General features: G+C 37.8%; 1 long non-coding RNA gene and 1 pseudogene across 2 annotated transcripts; both read left to right on the top strand.

The window, feature by feature from the left end:
* Positions 1-5,308: 5,308 nt before the first annotated feature.
* On the top strand, positions 5,309-6,040 carry LOC147486880 (heat shock cognate protein 80 pseudogene; annotated as a pseudogene).
* Positions 6,041-6,343: 303 nt separating this feature from the next.
* Positions 6,344-7,389, top strand: LOC147486879 (uncharacterized). 2 transcript variants are annotated; one of them, XR_015200660.1, is made up of 3 exons: positions 6,344-6,458; positions 6,592-6,740; positions 7,256-7,389. It is a non-coding gene; the product is annotated as an uncharacterized LOC147486879 (long non-coding RNA). The 2 variants fall into 2 exon arrangements; XR_015200661.1 differs by having other exon boundaries at positions 6,395-6,458; positions 6,589-6,740.
* The last annotated feature ends 11,301 nt before the right edge of the window (positions 7,390-18,690 follow it).

Below are 18,690 nucleotides of genomic sequence, written 5' to 3'. Positions count from 1 at the left end.
ACTTGTTGCCAAACTATTGAATAGTGAAGAGGTATTCCAATTTGTTTGGGGATTCCATATATACTTTTGTTTTGATTTACTAACATCAAAATTATTTTCAGCCAAACCATTCGATGCATTCAACCTTCTCCGTGAGGTGGCAATGAACCCTCAAAGTCCATCTTCCCAAAGCAATCACAATCTGAATTACGTATGTATACAATGTTGGATTCTATTTTTTTTTTTTATTTCAAATTCCTAGATTTACATTTATATTATTGTTTCCTTATATGTTTTACGTCTGAGGGGGACGGACTAAATCGAAAAGATGTGTTTACTGAAAGATCTCTTGAGGGTCGACGTGACCACCGAAGTCCATCTGCCCCAAGCAATCAAAATTTAGTAAGTTTTCTATGTTAAATCCTATTTCATTAAATTTGAAATTTTCATTGCTTTTTTATATTTCCCCTTTCATGTTTTCGTACAGGGTGGGGCTAAATCCAAAGTTGTATCTACGCAAAGACCTACTCATCAGGCTCAACATGACCATCAAAGTCCATCTGCCCAAAACAATCAAAATCTGATTTCCGTATGTTATCCTTGCTAAATGCTATTTCATTTAACATGTGAATTTCTAGAGTCATGTATGTATATCTTTTTGTTTTCATACAGGGTACTAAATCCAAAGTTGTGAAGTGCAAGTTGTTTAGACTTGTTCCTGAAGATGTCGTGGCAGAAGGATTGTGGTATACTGATGATCCAAAGCAGACTACTGATGCATACTAAGCCTTTAGGCCCTCGGGTTATTCAAATGTTTCTATTGAAGTTGCAATTCAAAAGGATCGCTACTTGTTAGGGGGAATAACGCTTTGAAGGCGATAGAAGATCTTTGTCTCTAGTTTTGTGGCTTGGCCAACCAATTCCTTAATTAAGTTGTGATGTGCACTCAATTTTAAGAGCTAGTTTTTGTTGTTTGAAAACACTTAAATTTTGAAGACCTTTTAATTATCGTGTTTGGGCAGTTGTGTTAGTTGGAATTGGACTCAATGAATGGTGAATGGTTTAAATTCTTCCACTTGGTGCTATATGTATCTGTTTTTCTTTGTTATTCTTAGCTTTGTTATTGATCGTTTGCAGGCTTTAGAATTGATCATTATTCATATATCCATCTTGATTGTTCTCTATTGCTTCTTGCAGGCCAACACTTTTAACTCCGCCTTTGTAAAGTTGTCGCTAGCTTTACAATGCCGGTCCCAAGCCCGATAAAGGAGGAGGGTAAAAGGAAAGAGTATAGGGTATTGCAATTAAAATTCTTTTTAAAATATATATCAAAGTTTGGGAGTGAAGCGGATGATCTACTGCTGTAACACGGTATTTATTTCACCTTTTTTTTGTATTTCCTTTTATGTTAGAACCAAATCATGTTACTCATTAGTTCTAACTACTACTTGATAATTTTTAGGAATTAGTTTGATAATTACGGTTTTCATTATTTGATTGTTCATTTGTATTTGTGCTTAATAGGGAGCTGAAGTTGTCAGGATGTACAAAACTTTGCTTGGGAGTCGAGGCTTTTCAAAAGTATGAACATGGATTTTCCCGAACCTTGAGTGTGCATGTTTTGTTTTATCCGCGGGGGCTTTATAAGTCGTTAGATCCTCTGGGAACTTTTATTCGAATGTGAAGCGAGAGAGTTTCGAGAAAATCACATTTTATCAGGTTTCTTCTATCTTTCAAACTAATTCTATGGTTCCGATTGCTAGTATTGTTGATCTATTCTAAATATATCAAGGTATGCAATTTGTCTTGTTAGGATCTCCCTGATATCATGGCAACATATAGTTGTCGAATTGAAGCTGATAAATAGAAACCGATGACGGATATGTGAAAGTAGACCTCTTTATATGGCATACTTGTAGTCAGCCATGTTTGCTCCACAGGAGAGACAGTTCTACCCACCCTCCGCCCCTTATTTTTTCATTTTAGAATCATGTCCATCTTATAAGAGGAGTTGGTGCTTAAAGCAGCCTCACATCTATAAAACTTTAGTGTTTTGCCTTTCTACTCTACGGTTAATCGCCTCAAAAGACTTGCATGCTAGTATTAGAAAGAGACCAAATAACCTTTTGGTTACCATAATTTCCTTTTTCCCATATATTTCATTGATAATATCCAAATAGTCTTATTACTGCCGTTAATCTTTAAACTATCCAACTGAGACGGGTTACTTTTTTATACACTAAATTGACTTTGTTTATGTACTCAAAGTCATGTTAATAACTTTTGTACTTGATCTATTCAGGGGATATCACTAAAGGGACATCTGTTAAGAAAAAAAAGAAGAAATTTTGAAACTCTCTGGCGTTGATTACATAGACACAAAAGGATGTGAGGTATGAATGCCAATATGTGTTACTAGGCTTCCATTCTTTCTATTGGTGAAATATTTGAACCATTGATTTGATATAATAAGATGGCCTTACTAAGTCTTTTATGAAGTCGGTGATTTTGGTGGTCCATAGGGTAATGATAGTAATGCGGGAATGTTCTTTGGACGACCTCGGGTGAGAATCTTGAGATTGATGGTCGGCTTTGTTTGGAAGAACCTGCAGACATGTACATTCTCGGGTGAGTCTTCCTTGTGTTGTGAATCCCCGTGAGGCAGTTCTAATTTACGAGACCTAGCATCCATCTGTTTGAAGTAAGCCCGAAAAGTGGATTCCCAGTTCTATGAAGATAATATGTTATAGTGTTAATGAGGTGAGCAATCTTCTCTTTTCTTGCTTGCACATCACTTTCGGCACAACAGGTAAAAGGTCCTATTCCTTTGCATGACCTTTTATTGTGCCAATTTCTTGTTCCTACCTCTTACCACTTCGGTTGATCCAATTCATCTAGGAAAAATACTAGGATCATGCTATGTTCTTCCAGATTTTATTACTGTTTTGAGTATGGTCGGTGTCATCAATAGTTTACCTTCCACTTGTTTGTGGTTGTCTATTTTTGTCGACCTCCAATTGCCACGATTCTCGCATCAATCCAAACGTCGATCATAAAACTCTAAAGAGCACTCTTCATTATTATTCAAAACAGTTGAGTTATATTATTGCTAACGGTGTCGAAGAAGAAAGTTTAGAGAGAAAAGAGAGAACTGTTTAATTAGTTCCGCCGCTTCTCTCACTACCACTCGACACTTCCCACCCTTCGGGTGGGTGAGCGAAGCGTCCCACCTATTGAATGACTCCACGCTTAACTTCGGGATTTTCATGACTATCCTGGTCGGAAGTATATCTGTCAGTGAAGTATATCTTGTTTACTACATGACTATCCTGGTTTACATGAAAACCTTTCAGATACAACTTATTTTCCCACATTGAGTAGGTAATAATTGTAGTATGTCTACTCTCATATATTAGCAGAGTGAGTCCCATGTAATTATTTACCCTATGTAGATTTTAACTTGGTATCGGTGTCCTAGGGTTATAGTTGGGGATTCATGTTTTTCTTCGGTCATTGGCCGCCGACAAATCCGCAAACCGATTGGTGATCACAATTTTCTGGTCGGTCTATTAGGGGTTATATTTCTCGATGGTTTTGGTGCCGTGGTTTTGTCTTTTCTTTGCTTCTTGTGGTCTAAAGTCTGCACACCTTGCCACCTTGGCAACATGTTTTGATTGATGTTGGTTTACAATTATCATGGGATTTTGTCGGCATGATCCGTTGTTCTCGAATCTGCTTTCTCCCCTCGTTAATCTTCTACTAATTTCTTTGGTGATACGTTGATGTCATCTTGGTTCACCATGGCTGAAGCCTTGGTAATGACAATCTTAATGTGCTTAGAGAAAAAAGAAAAAGAAAATATGGAGTTGTTGCTACTGTGTGTTTTGTGGTCGTAGGTTGTGATAGAATACTCTCTTATGAACACTTTTTTCTGCTGAAATTTCTAAGGTTCGAGCTTGTTTTAGTGAGCCCTCTTTTATTTTGATTGATATGGTAAGAGCTATTTTACCTGGACATTACTTTAAAAATTATCCGTCCATGTATCGTCCGTGTCAGATACGTATCTACGTGTCCATGTCGAGCACGGCACGGACACACTGCATGTGATATATCTCAAATGTGAATGGAGACTCATTATACAAGTTGCAAATGTGTACGGTGCTGTTTTATACAAGTTGCTGTAATCTTTACCACAATGTCAATGTACTATTTTTGAAATTGTGAATATACTTTCTCTGTCTGTTCAGGTGAAAGGACTTTTGCTGTGTTGACAAAGCTAGATTTGATGGACAAGGGAACAAATGCTGTTGATGTAAGTATTAAGATCCTTTTCATTGTGAACGTCCATTAACTGCACAAAGTAGAACTCTTTTGGTCATATTTTGAATTTTTCACTAAAATTCTTTCTCCCAGCACTTCATATTTGTTGAAGTTACTGGTGAAGTTTCTCCCAACACTTTAGATTTGTTGAAGTTACTGGTGAAGAATAATTTCTTTATCTCTTGGATTTTAATATATCTTTGATTAAAGATACAACACTTGCTTGTATTCATATTTGTTTTAGCTTATTTTGCTCCTCTCCTATTACCTTGCTTGGGGTGCTTCTACTTTGTTGGATTGACTCGAAAACATATGTATTTGTTTGTTTTATTGGTGAAACCAAAAGGTTCTTGAAGGAAGAGCATATAGGCTGCAACATCCTTGGGTAGGAGTTGTGAATCGTTCTCGGGCCAATATCAATAGAAATGTGGACATGATTCTTTGCATCGGTAGGGGAGCCTTGAATACTTTGCAAGTAGTCCCCGATAACGCATTACACTTAGCAAGTAAAATGGGTCCGAATATCTCGCAAAAACTTACATCAAAGGTAAGATACTAATAAGTTTTGTTTCCCTTTATCGATTATATGGTTCTGCGTAGAAAGGATATGATACACTTGGATGGTATCATGAATATGGAAACTCATTTTTGTACTTTTATGTTTTGCAGCACTTGGAGGCAGTTATTAGGGCACGCATACCAAATATCACATCCTTGATTAACAAAACCATTGATGAACTTGAATCTGAGATGGACCACCTTGGCAGGCCTATTGCTCTTGACGCAGGGGTATGAACAATGTTATCTCATGTTTGTCTTGTAGTGACTTTTGTGTTCACTGATCTAGTTATCTGTATAATAGAGTTTTGAGTTCTTAGATCTAGCTATATCTATGAGAGTTCTATGAGGCTTACAACAAGTTCTATGAGGCTTTCTCCAAGAACCTGAAACTTGGCATCCATGAGGACTCGAGCATCGAGAACCAAGCTTCTTTGAATTGCTCGGTATCACTCGACCAAGAGTGGTGATGAGTTGACTAGTTTGAAGGATTATGTGACTAGGATGAAGGAAGGCCAGAATGACATCTATTACATCACTGGTGAAAGCAAGAAGGCTGTGGAGAACTCTCCTTTCCTTAAGAAGCTCAAGAAGAAGGGTATTGAGGTCTTGTACATGGTTGATGCTATTGATGAGTATCTTTGTGGGTTGGATTTAAAGGAATTTGAAGGCAAAAGCTTGTCTCTGCCACAAAGGAAGGTCCGAAGCTAGATGAGAGTGAGGACGAGAAAAAGAAGAAAGAGGAACTAAAGGAAAAGTTTGAGGGTCTCGCAAGGTGATCAAGGATGTTCTAGGTGACAAGGTCGAGAAGGTGATTGTCTCGACCGTGTTGTGGATTCTCCTGCTGTTTGGTGGTGGTGAGTATGGGTGGACAGACTAACATGGAGAGGATCATGAAGGCTCGGAGCTCTCGAGGGGATTCAAGCATGGCTGGCTACATGTCTAGCAAGAAGACCATGGAGATCAACCCCGAAAATTCTATCATGGAAGAGTGAGGAAGAGGGTCGATCTTTGATAAGAATGACAAGTCGGTTAAAGATTTGGTTACATTCTTTGTTTGAAACTGCCCTTCTCACTTCGGGTTCGGTCTTGATGAGCCCAATACTTTCGACAACGAGGATTCACGGATCTGCTAAAGTTGGGTCCGAGCATTGACGGTACACTAGGCGATCTTGATCTTTGAAGGATCGACATGCCACCATTGGAGGATGTTGATGCGAGGGAAGCAAGATGGAGGAAGTTGATTAAGTCTTCACCTATCTCATTTTAGTACTTGACATTTAGTATATTTGGGGTATTTGGTAGTGTTTTTTTATTTATGTTGAGTGTTGAAACTTGAAACAATAGTCTCCAATGGTAGTGATTTTGGATGGTCTGTAAGTTGTTTCATCATGTCGGTTGTAGGTTTTGGATGGTTATTTTGCTACTCTGACAATTTTATATGCTAGTATACAGTGTTTGTCTAAAATCTATCTTATATCTATGAGAGTTCAAGTTCATAACCAAATTTGCTACAACTTTACCTTGCAAGCTCATTTATATACTATCTTGGAACTTTGTCGGGCATTTGACCAAATTTTCAAGGAACATCTAGATGGAGGGTAAGCCCTTCTCAAAAGCTTTGATCTTCCCTCTATTTAACCTAGCCCCATGTCCCCACTGCTGATTTTCGTAGACCAAATAAGAGTTTTTAATTTTTTCATTAATCAAACTTTTATTTATGATGCAAAGTAGAAGGAAGACGAGTTCATATTTCCAAATATATTTGAGAGACCAATTCCATCTATCTTAAGGGACTACAGTGCACCTATTTGTCTTGATTCTGATCTCACTCAAAGTGACATGCTTTTTCTACTTGCGCATGATTCAGATGAATTTAATCGGTATGTCTTGTCTATTACCCTTTTATTGATATTGTCAGGAAATACATAATATGTTAAAACAAAGCACATTGTGATGGGTATATATGTGTTATATAGTTGGGAGGCAGGACAAGTCTTGGCCGGAAGCTTATGCTTAACTTAGTCAATGACTTTCGAAAACAAATCAATCGGTTTTGAACCCGAATTTTTACATGGACTCAAAAGTCTTCTATCTGACTCCAGCTTGGATAAAGTCAGAGTTGTAACGATTACTTGAGATTTAATAGAGTTTTTGTCAAACCCATATATATTTACTAGCATTGTGGAACATCTCCCTCGGGGCGGACTGGGCCTTCCTCTTAGAATTCTAACAGTTGTATAGTTGCATACCAATGACTGAGGCACCGTATATCTGTTTCTCTGGGTAGTTTATTCTTCATAAACTGAATTGTTTCAAGTTGATTCTTGCCAAACAGATGAATGAACTAAATCCACTAAAAATTTCTACATCATGAAACTTTTTGTGTATAAAACAGATGATATTGGCTCCCCATTCTACATCGTCCGAGAGTTGTTAGTCATGGTGTTTTATGCTTTAGGAGATGGAAAACAGCCTTTTCTGATCAGCATGGGTGCTATCTCTCTGAATGCCTTCTTGGATTGGCTTTTTGTGTCCGTGTTACGCTTTGGCGCGAGGGACCGGTATGATACATTTTACTTGATGGGGGCATTGAGAGCCTATTGTGTGAAGTTGTGTTAGTATATTTAGAGTCCTAACGAAGTCACTTTCACTGTTAAGGCACTTTCTACATCTTTGGTTACTTCTTTGTCAGCTTTGGCGCTCTTCACTCTCCTCTCAAGAAAAGTTAACCAAAATTTGGACCTGCGGGATTTGTTCGACGCGACAAAGACCGGTTCACCCTCTCTTCCATAGAAGGTTCTTTTGCTAAAATAGGTAGATCCATATTGATTTCTCATCAAAACAAAGTACATCTTTGTCAGTCTTACAAGCTGGAATAAGTTACAATGCAGGACTGTTACTCATTAGTTCTAACTACTACTTGATAATTTTTAGGAATTCATCGCAAAGGTGCTTACTCTTCCTGGAGATGGGGAGATCATGGATATGATGGAGGTTGCAAATCCCGATGTTGTTCATCTTTGTCGACTCTTTCATCGAAAACTTCTCGCCTCGAAATGAAAGCTGAATTTCTTAGCACGATATGACATCTTCAAATATAAATATATGTTAAATCAAAATAGTATTTGCTTTTATTGTTCTTATTCTCTATTCATTTGGTCTTCCCTCGGCTTCATTTAACGCATCACATGTTCTAGGTTGAAAATAATAGGAGTATTGAGCCTTACATCTTTGACCATGCTAATATCTCCGGCGTGCTTTGAAGAATATTTCTCTTGGTGGCTCTCCAAGGGTTTTGTTTGTGTAAGATGGATGCAGGAAAACTTGTTATGCTATCAAGTACATTATCCGGATTTGCTGGTTTTGTTCCTTGTATAGCCTATCTTGCTTCTCATGAAGATCCAGACATTGTCAAACTATTCTTGCATGAGTACAAGTCTGCATTGATTTTCTAGTACAATGTTTCGTACTGTAGAAAAAAGAAAACAGAGTGGTTGGTTAGGCTGTGATAGGTTCTTAGATTAAATTGATTGCATCAAGTCGGGGCTGTAATAGGTTCTTGGTTGGGTGATTGTGTTCTCTTTGGCTCGGTTCGATCTTTGCTAGATTAGATTTTGTTGGTTTATGTTGGCTCGTTACAATTTTTTGTATTTAGTGTAATATTTGTAATTGGAGATGATATTTGTGTGATGAATGTGATTTTAAGATACGTTTAATCTTTATTTGATGATAAATGACTAGGAAAATGGTATTATATTGGGATGATATTGGCAATTTTATTTTATTTTATTTTTATTATTTTATTTATTTTTTTTAATTATTTTGATAAATGGGACATCACTTTTAAAGTGATGTATAGAGTTATTTCACATCACTTTACAAGTAATTTAGAATCTGAATGAGACATCACTTCCTAAGTGATGTTAATCGGCCTTATATTGATTTCACTTAAAAGTGATGTTAAACGTTATAACATCACTTGTGGACATCGATTAAAAAGTGATGTAACATTATAACATCACTTGTGGACATCGATTAAAAAGTGATGCAAAGTTATAACATCACTTGTGGACATCAATTAAAAAGTGATGTGAAGTAACATCACTTATGGACATCGTTTAAAAAGTGATGTGGAAAACCCTGACTTTTCACGTCGCCACCAGTTACATCACTTGCAAAAGTGACGTCGTATATTTTTGACATCACTTATGGAGTGATTTTAAATGTCTTTTCTGTTGTAGTGAATAGATGATAAATGGCGGGAAGCCTGGCAAATTATCATGGCATGGCAGGACGCAAAGGAACCTCACTTCTTTATAGAAGAAGAGGATGAGGAAGATGATGAGTAATGTGGGAGATAAGGTAAGTTTTCATTCTAGTTAGTGTCTGCTTATGTCCCAAGCAATTTCATTCTTGTTAACCCCATAATGGGTAGAACTTCATTATAGAGTTAAGGTCGGTTTTATTTCCTATGTTAGTACGTTCTAACTTTATTTTGCGATGTTCCGAATTTCACACGTTTCAATGGTATTTTTCCTACCCTCTTTATTTACAATACTTTGAGGGCAAAGCATGCTTCTTGTTTGGGGGGGGGGGGGCATAGAAACACGTGTAATTAAGGCATCTGTTAGGATATAGATATGTATAATATGCATTTGTTTTCTAGTTAAAATTTCAAAAATTCAAAAATATAAATAAATAAGTTCATGCTATACACTTAGGAATATTGGTATTGTTTTCCTTCTCTATGCTCTTAACAATCTAGAAGTCTCATGTAGCTTTTGCATCAGAATAATTGTTAGAAACTTAGGTTAATATGTAAGTAATAATCTTTGCATCTATCTATAAATATATTACATGAGTATCTATGATTGTTAGCAGTAAGTTTCTGAAATCTAGGCTAGAGTACTTATTCTACAAATCCTGTGAGAATATAGCCTAAAGCCTTATATATGAGCCGAAACATTTGAGAAATGACACAAGGGAGAAGTAAAATCCGGATAGAGAAATCACACGTCCACTTGCTTGATCACTAAACCATATCCTAAGTGAGAATTTAGGCCCTCTTTGGATCGATATAGCCAGAAATTCAAACCTGTGAATTATTTTCCGCTAGTCGCCCCTCTGAGCCTTTCTTTAGCCTTTCATAAACCACAAATCCTTTACCCTATTACAAAAACAAAACAAAATAAAAAATTCAACCTACCCAATCTAGAATAAGTCTGAGAATAGAATGAGGAAGAAAGAAGAAGAGAAAAACCTGTGTAAACAAAAGTTAGTTAATTGCTTCAAAAAAAAAAAAAAAGAAGTTTCCATCCAAAGAAAAGAAAAATAAAAATAGAAATAAAATAAAAACTCCAAAAAAAAAAATAGAATAAAAGGAGTCAAAAGCCAAAGAAAAAGAAAAAAATATAGCTAAGGATGGAAACAAAGTATAGAAGCAAAAGAAAATAACAAGGTTTTCTCTAAGTTACATAATATGAAAACTCTATTATCTCAGACTTGTCCTTTTTGAATATCCATTTCTTTCCTTCTTAAACCATCTCCTAATCCCATGACACCTAATAAAGACCTCTAGCTCAATTAGGAATAGATTAGTGTGATAGTAAGTGGCAGATGTGTTTGATCGACTCCGGCTTCCTTGTTGTCATTGAGATTGTAAGGTAAAGTGTGCCCACTGCACACTGGAGTAGCAGAACTTGAGTGGAAAAATCAGAGTGTTGTATCTTGATTATTATTGTGAGAACCTATTTAAGGACGCTATTCCGAGTTTCAGAAACGAACCTGCTAGGCATTTCATAGTATTACTCATTGTATATATGTTTATTGTAGATGATTGATTATTATGCATATATTAGCTTAGGTTTCAACTTGATTACTCTATATGCATTGCTAGTGAGAGGTATAGTTAATTTAGAGCATGAATAAAGAAACAATAGCTTTATTTCTTAATCGTTGTAGTATAGATGAAGTTTGTGAGTACCTTCATTGGAAAACTCTCACGAGGCTATAACTCGTCCACTAGGGAATTCCTAGTGGTTTAAGGCCTTGTTGCATATGGTCAATGCAATCGCACACAGCGAAACGAGAGTAGATAGAACTCTATTTTTAGTCACTTATTCTAATTTCTCATCTTTGATTGAGGACAAGCAAAATGCTGTTTGGGGGTGGTTTGATAAGAGCCCAAAACTGTAGTTTTAACCCTGTAACAGTCATACTATTAGACCCGATTATGTGAGTAATAATTAAGAGTTAACACCGATTCACGTGTTTTATGCATTTCGTGTTTCAAAGTCCATTATGTGCATAAATGTGCCACTTTAGCGAGATAAAGGAGCAAAGGTCGGTTACTAAGGAGTTCCGTGATTAAAGGCCAAGATTCAAGAAGACAAAGCCTTTCTAAAGCCCGGTCAAAAGCTGAAAAGTCGACGCGGGCAGAAACAGCACACAAAGTCAGCAGAACTTCCGAAGGCCATATCTTTGGACTCAGACCTTGGAATGGGGCCTACCTTATGTCAAAACGACCGGATCGGAAAGAGCTTTCCAATGGTCTAAGCTTTGATCTAATCAGAGGAGCAAAAGTAGACGAAAAGTCTGTTGAAGCTAACTACAGCTGAAGAGGCCTTTTTGGACTAAAAGAATTGGGTTTTGGGCCTGATTCTCTGGCCCAAAACATGGCTCCAAGCCCATGCACGATTTTTGGATCTGAATGTATAAAAACCAAAGCTTCAGCTATTTGTTAATGGTAGATAGTTAATGGTAGATAAGAGGTTAGAAAATAAAAGTAGCTTAGAATAGAAAGTAGCCATTAGAATAACTTCTAGATCTAGATTTAATTCTTATGTTAAGTTTAGTTTCCAATCCAATTCTTATTTTAGATTAAACTCTAGAATCATTATTCTTAATTAGATTGATTAATAAAATAGCTGGTTTGTTAATTTCGATTCTTGTCATTTACATTTGTGTTAGATCTGATTTCATTTATTACTTGTTATTCAATTCTTAGTTATTAATTAGATTTTAATTATTGTTTAATTTAGATTAGTAAATTTAAATTCTTTATATTATGTTTAGTTCTAATTTAATCGGAAATGATTGCGTAATGATTCTCGGCTAAACCTCCATTAGAGGGGGTTGAGAAGCCTTGATGAAAGCTTAATTCCGACTATCGTAGAGTCGTCCCAATTTCCTTTCCACTCTAGAAGCGATTAGTTCACCATGAGAATGGGTTTAATCGTTCACATAATGCCATGTGTAATTAGGGATTAGGAATAACCATATTGTTCTGCGGAAGCGATTCAATTCGATTCTGACGATTAAATTCGTTAGTAGGATTAAGTCGAGTTAAGGTGGAATCAATCCCCCTCTAACTCCTTATCATAGAATCAACGTAGCATTCCCATAGTTATTTTGATAATCGACTAGTTGCATCTTGTGGGTAGTTGCATCGTAGTCTAGTTGCCACTTCGTAAATCTCTCATTAGACTTAAGAGTTAAGAGTACTTATACGTAGAGAACATGAACATGCGGAAGGACTAGGAGTGGAACAAACTTCCTACTCCACTATATCTCATAAGATTGAGAGTAGAATCTTTGATAAACATATAGGCAGCATAAGATAGTTTTAGTTTACTTACGTTTTGAGTTTTATCGTTCATTTCATAGGTAAACTATTTCATTTTATGTTTTATCAATAAGCATCACTCCGAATCTCCTCAAGCTCATTTAATTGCAGTTTTCACTTCTCGCCTGCCTCGATGATATTGTAATTGAGGTTTTTGATGGCCCAAAGGGCACGATGCTCAAGTTCAACTGGCAGATGACAAGGTTTCCAAAAATAATGCGGTAAAGAGACATCCCTATAGGTGTCTTAAATGCTGTTCGGTATGTCCACAAGGCATCCGATAAGCGGAGAGACCAGTCCTTTCTTGATGGGTTGACAATTTTCTCCAGAATAAACTTTATCTCTCTGTTGAAGACTTCCACTTGGCCACTCATTTGTGGGTGATATAGAGTAGCAACCTTGTGAGTAAATCCATATTTCTTCATTAAAAACCCAAAAATTTTATTACAAAAATGTGTACCCCCATCACTGATGATAGCTTTGGGAACACCGAAACGAGAGAAAATATTTTCTTTAACAAATTTCACGACAGTCTTATGGTCATTTGAGCGACATGCGAGTGCCTCAATCTATTTGGACACATAGTCTACAATGACTAAAATGTATAGAAAACCTTGAGAAATAGGGAAAGGTCCCATAAAATTAATGCCCTAAACATAAAAAATTTCCACAATCAAGATAGGATTTAGGGGTATCATATTTCGTTTGGTAATTCGACCTAGGTGTTGACAACGAATGCAAGCTATGCAATGTTCGTGTGCATCGCGAAAAAGGGTAGGCTAGTAAAACCCACATTGTAATACCTTGGCCGCAGTTTTCTTTCCAATGAAATGACCTCCGTAAGATTGTTCATGGCAAAAGGATAATACGTCGGTGTGCTCCTAATCGGGAATGTAGCGACGAATGAGTTGGTCGGAACAATACTTAAAGAGGTAAGGGTCATCCCAGAAATAATATTTCACAATGCATAAGAACTTTTTACGATCAGGACGTGACCAAGAGAAAGGGACTTCCTCAGTAACTAGGTAGTTAACGATATCTGTGTACCATGGAGATGAGAAAATAGAGTACAAATACTCGTCTGGGAAGGAATCACAGATGGCTCAGGATCACTATCAATGTCACCAACCAGCCTTGATAAATGGTCGGCCACGACATTTTCAGTTCCTTTCTTGTCTTTGATTTCCAGGGTGAATTCTTGCAAGAGAAGGATCCAGCGGAACAATTGTTGTTTTGCTTCCTTTTTCGCGAGTAAGTATCGAAGTGCGGCATGGTTAGTATATACGATGGTGGATGTTCCAACTAGGTAAGGGCGTAACTTATCCAAAGCATAGACAACAGCTAGGAACTCTTTCTCAATTGTGGTATAATTACGTTGAGCGTCATTAAGAGTTTTACTAGCGTAGTAAATGACAATGGGTTTGTCATCACGTCGTTGGCCTAGTACGGCGCCAGTAGCAAAGTCGCTAGCGTCACACATTAGTTCGAATGGTTGAGACCAATTAGGGGGTTGAATGATAGGAGCGGTAGTCAGAGCGGTTTTTAGAGTATCAAAAGCTTGTTTGCAATTGAAATTGAATGCGAATACTGCATCCTTAAGTAGGAGATTGGTTAAAGGTCGAGCAACTTTAGAAAAATTCTGAATGAATCTCCTGTAAAACCCAGCGTGTCCTAAAAAGGCACGGATATCATGAACTGTACGTGGGAAAGGTAGCGAAGCAATTTTAACAATTTTAGCTTTATCAACCTCTATACCGTCTTTCGAAATAATATGACCTAGAACAAGTCCTTTGGTAACCATGAAATGACACTTCTCCCAATTGAGTACCAGATTTTTCTCTTCGTAACGCGTTAATACTTTAGAAAGGTTGGATAGGCAGTCGTCAAAGGAATTTCCGTAGATGGAAAAATCGTCCATGAAGACTTCCATATAACGTTCCACCATATCACTGAAAATGTGAAGCATGCAGCATTGGAAGGTGCCTGGGGCATTACAAAGACCAAAAGGCATTAGATGCGTATGCAAAGGTTCCAAAGGGACACGTGAAAGTTGTCTTTTTCTTGATCGGGCGGATCGATGACAATTTGGAAGTATCCGAATAGCCATCAAGAAAACATGAGTAAGCATGACCCTAAACGCGTTCTATCATCCGGTCAATGAATGGGAGAGGGAAGTGATCTTTACGTGTTACGCATTAAGTTTGCGATAGTCAATGCAAATTCTCCATTTTAATGGAATGCGAGTGGAGATGCACTCACCATTTTCATTTTGTACAACTTGAATGCCGGACTTTTTGGTAACGTGGACATGACTAACCCAATCACTATCAGAGATAGGGTATATGATACCCACATCAAGTAAACGTAAAACTTCCTCTCTCACCACTTCCTTCATGGTGGGATTAAGGCGGCGTTGTGGTTCTCGCGATGTCTTTGTGCCGTCATCGAGATGTATGTGATGCGTGCATATGCTAGGGTATATTCCCTTGATATCATCTAAGGACCATCCGATAGCGGAGCGGTGTTCACGAATGACATGAATCAAACGTGCCTCTTCGTCGGTAGTCAAGTGAGCAGAAATTATTATAGGGTGACTACCATCGAGATCGAGATGCACGTACTTCAAATTAGAGGGTAGATGTTTTAAATCCAGAGTTGGAGGATTGGGGATCAAGAATTCGTGAGGGATCATCTCTTCAATGGAAAAGAGCGAATTCGGTTCTTCTGAATCAGTTTGCAACGCAGCAGTAGGGTCAAATAGTGGTACCGACTCTAATAATGCGTGGACATCCTTTATGTACGAGTCATCGTCAAACTCAGGATTATCAAAAGAAAGAAATTGGTGTATCCCGTCTGGGGGAAAAGAGTTTATGAAATAATCATGTTCCAGACTATCAACCAAGCTAATCTCGCCCTCCATTATAGGATCGGGAAATTGTTTCAATAATTTGAACACGTTGAGTTCGGCAGAAAGGTTCCCGAAAGACAATGTCATTGAACCATCCCGACAATTTATGATAGTGTTAGCAGTTGCAAGAAAAGGACGTCCCAAGATGATAAGAATGGAGTCACAAGCCACTTCAGTATCTAGAATGACAAAATCAACTGGGTAGTAAAAATCTTGGACCTTGACTATGACGTTATCTACTATGCCCTTTGGGTACTTGATGGAGCGATCCGCGAGTTGCAGAGTCATATTGGTAGGTTTTAATTCATGAAGACCTAACTGCTTAAATAAGTAGTAGGGAAGTAGGTTAACACTAGCACCTAGGTCTAAAAGTGCGGTAGCGGTATACTTGTCGCCGTGCATGGTAGTACGGTTAATTGACACTTTGCCTAATTTTTACCACACCATTGGTAGTGGTAATCGAGGGAAACTGCTCAATGAGGAACGCTTGTTGAGGAACATTCGTACGTCGTTTGGTGGTGCACATGTCCTTCAAAAACTTGGCATGCTTGGGTAAATGCTTAAAAGCCGCATCTAGGAAAGGTAAGTTTATGGTCAAATTTTTGAAGGTTTCCACGGATCTCAACGAAATGTTCATCACGTTTGTTCTTTACCAAATGGGCAGGGAACAGAGCTTTTTAGGCGGAATCGCGATAAGGATCAGTGGCGTCTTTCCCTAGGGGCGTGGGTGTAGAATTGGAAGGCACAACTTAAATCCGTTATAGGTTCGCGAGGTAGGAGTTGGAAGGACAGCAGCCGTGGTTTCCGTCGATTCCTCGTCTGGCATACGTATTTTATTGTCGATGGTTCGGCCAGAACGAAGAGTGGTAATGGCATTTACCTCACCCTGGGTTGGATTACTAGATCCTGGTGAATTGTTGAGTTCAAAGGCAGTGTTTGTAGGCTTAGGGTTTGGAACTGCTTGGCACGGGAACACACCCTTTTGACTTTTATCCTAAGCTAACAGCTAAAAAGACTGTTGGATAGAAGCTAGGATTTGATTATGTTGATTCATGTATGTCAGAAAAGTTTTAGCTGTTTTATCGACTATGGATTGTACTAGTGGAGCAGCAGGAACTAGTTCACGGTTATTATTTACGGGTTGATTTTGGTAGCCATATCCTTGATTAGCGGGAACAAGGTTGCGGTTGTTTTGGTACCCTATATTTGCATTGTTATGAAAATTACCTTACCCTTGCTGGAATTACGGAGGATTTCCTTGACGATAGGAATCGTAGTTCGTGGGTGGTCGTACAGGAATGTTGTTGACACCCGGAGGAGCTTGTTGTTGGGCAGGGGGTGCCCAAGCTAAATTCGGATGTTGTCGCCAAGGTGCATTAGGGATGTTGAAAGCAGAAGCCTCTTCAGAAGGTTTGGGAGGGCACTCATATACTAAAGGACAATAAGAATCGGCGTGCTCAGGACTTAAGCAAATAGGACATGGGGAAGCGTTGGCAGCCTTGACCTGTTCGGGTTTTTGATCATTTACTTGTACCGAAAGAGCATCGACCTTTTTGTTTAGGGACTCGATTAGAGTTTTTAATTCCGGATCGGGTTTGACCTCGAACATAGACGACTTTGGTAGGAGTGTCTTTAGAAAATCTGGAAGAATCAGTGTTTCCCCAATGGGTGCTTCATGAAGCCTGTTTCTCAAGAAAAGTGTATGCTTCAGTAGCGCCCTTGTCCATGAAACAACCACCGTTCATGATATCTAAGGTTTCCTTTTGATGGTCAGAGAGACCATTAAAGAATGAACGGACTAGTAAAGCGGTGTCGAGTTGATGATGGGGACATTCGAAGCGGTCGATAAATCTGCTCCATGCTTCGAAAAGGATTCACGGGGTCTTTGGCTAAAGAATTGAATCTTTTGAAACATTTCTGTAGTTTTCTTCTGAGTATAAAACTTTATCATGAATGCTTGTACGAATTTGGCCCATGTGTCAATGGATTGTGGCGCTCCGCCTGTGAGCCAAACTGAAGCTTTATCAACTAAGGTGAAGGGAAACAACCTAAGCAAGACTTGTTCGTTATTAACAATCGGATGGCGGAAAGTGGTGACTACTTGTTGCATCCGACGAAGGTGATTATACAGTTTTTCATGGTCTAGACCATGGTAAACAGGTAACAAACCGAAAATGTTTGGCGGAATTCGAAAATCACCTACAATAGCATCGAGTTTAATGCAGGAGGCAGTTCCTTCTTGTAAGGCAGTATAGAAATCCGAAAGGGGTTTCTCGACTGTGGGATTTTCCTGGGCCATAATTAAGGGAGATGATGGCAACAGAGATGTTTGATGAGGTTGATTTACGGAGGAGGAATTATGTCTAGGAGATAACATAAGCAGTTGTTTATTGTATTTTCGACGACTATATATAAGTTCTAATTCCTTATGTTTACCAGACCGTAGTCTCATACAAATATAAATTTTAATTTAAGGCTCATAAGGAACGAATTATGACTGGAGGTTTTAGAATTAAGGAAGGAGGGAGGTGAAGCACGTCTTCCTGAGCTATTGCTAACTCGTGCAGGTAAGCTAAGATAACGTGTGAATATTCCAGTAGGCAGGTCACCTGAGAGGATTGAGGGAGGTTGTCCGTGCTAGCATGTTCCTTAATTAGGCAACCTCAATCTTTCGAGTTTCCCAAACACTGATGGAATAGGATGGTGTATTATGTGGGGTATTATTAAAATTATTAAGATGAAATTTTTAATTACTAGTGATTTTTTTTTTTTTTTTTTTTTTTTATTTTTATTTTTTTTTATTTATTTATTTTAGTTTACGTAATTAATGTATTATAGAGACGTGATTACGAAACATGCAATTAAAAACGATACATGTCAAAATAGAAACTAAACATACAATTAACACATGCTAGTTTTACACAGGAAGTTTACATATGCAAATCTATGTGAATAGAAATGTGTCATACGCATGCAATAATCTATAGCTATTGATACGTGCAACTTAAATGTGAGCTAGGGGAATGTCGAGAACGAACTCATACAAATGACTACCGCGTACGTGAATTGATGTAATATACACATACAAAAATATTTTAAGCAGGTGGTTTGAAACTACACATACATCCAAATATATTCGAATTATATTAATCGTGTTAATGTGAAGATGTAATGACGAACCACATTTATATGCAAAGAGTTCTTATGCCAACACACAAACATGCAAGGTAACACAGGTTATAGTAACAACCAAATAATATCTTCGACAAAGTTTGAGGAGTTTAAGAATTTGAAACCT

The sequence above is a fragment of the Coptis chinensis genome, chromosome 7, assembly GCF_015680905.1.
Source record: "Coptis chinensis isolate HL-2020 chromosome 7, ASM1568090v1, whole genome shotgun sequence".
Taxonomy (NCBI): Eukaryota; Viridiplantae; Streptophyta; class Magnoliopsida; order Ranunculales; family Ranunculaceae; genus Coptis; species Coptis chinensis.
The sequence above is the reverse complement of the archived record's forward strand: the minus strand, read 5'-3'. Positions and strand labels throughout refer to the sequence as shown.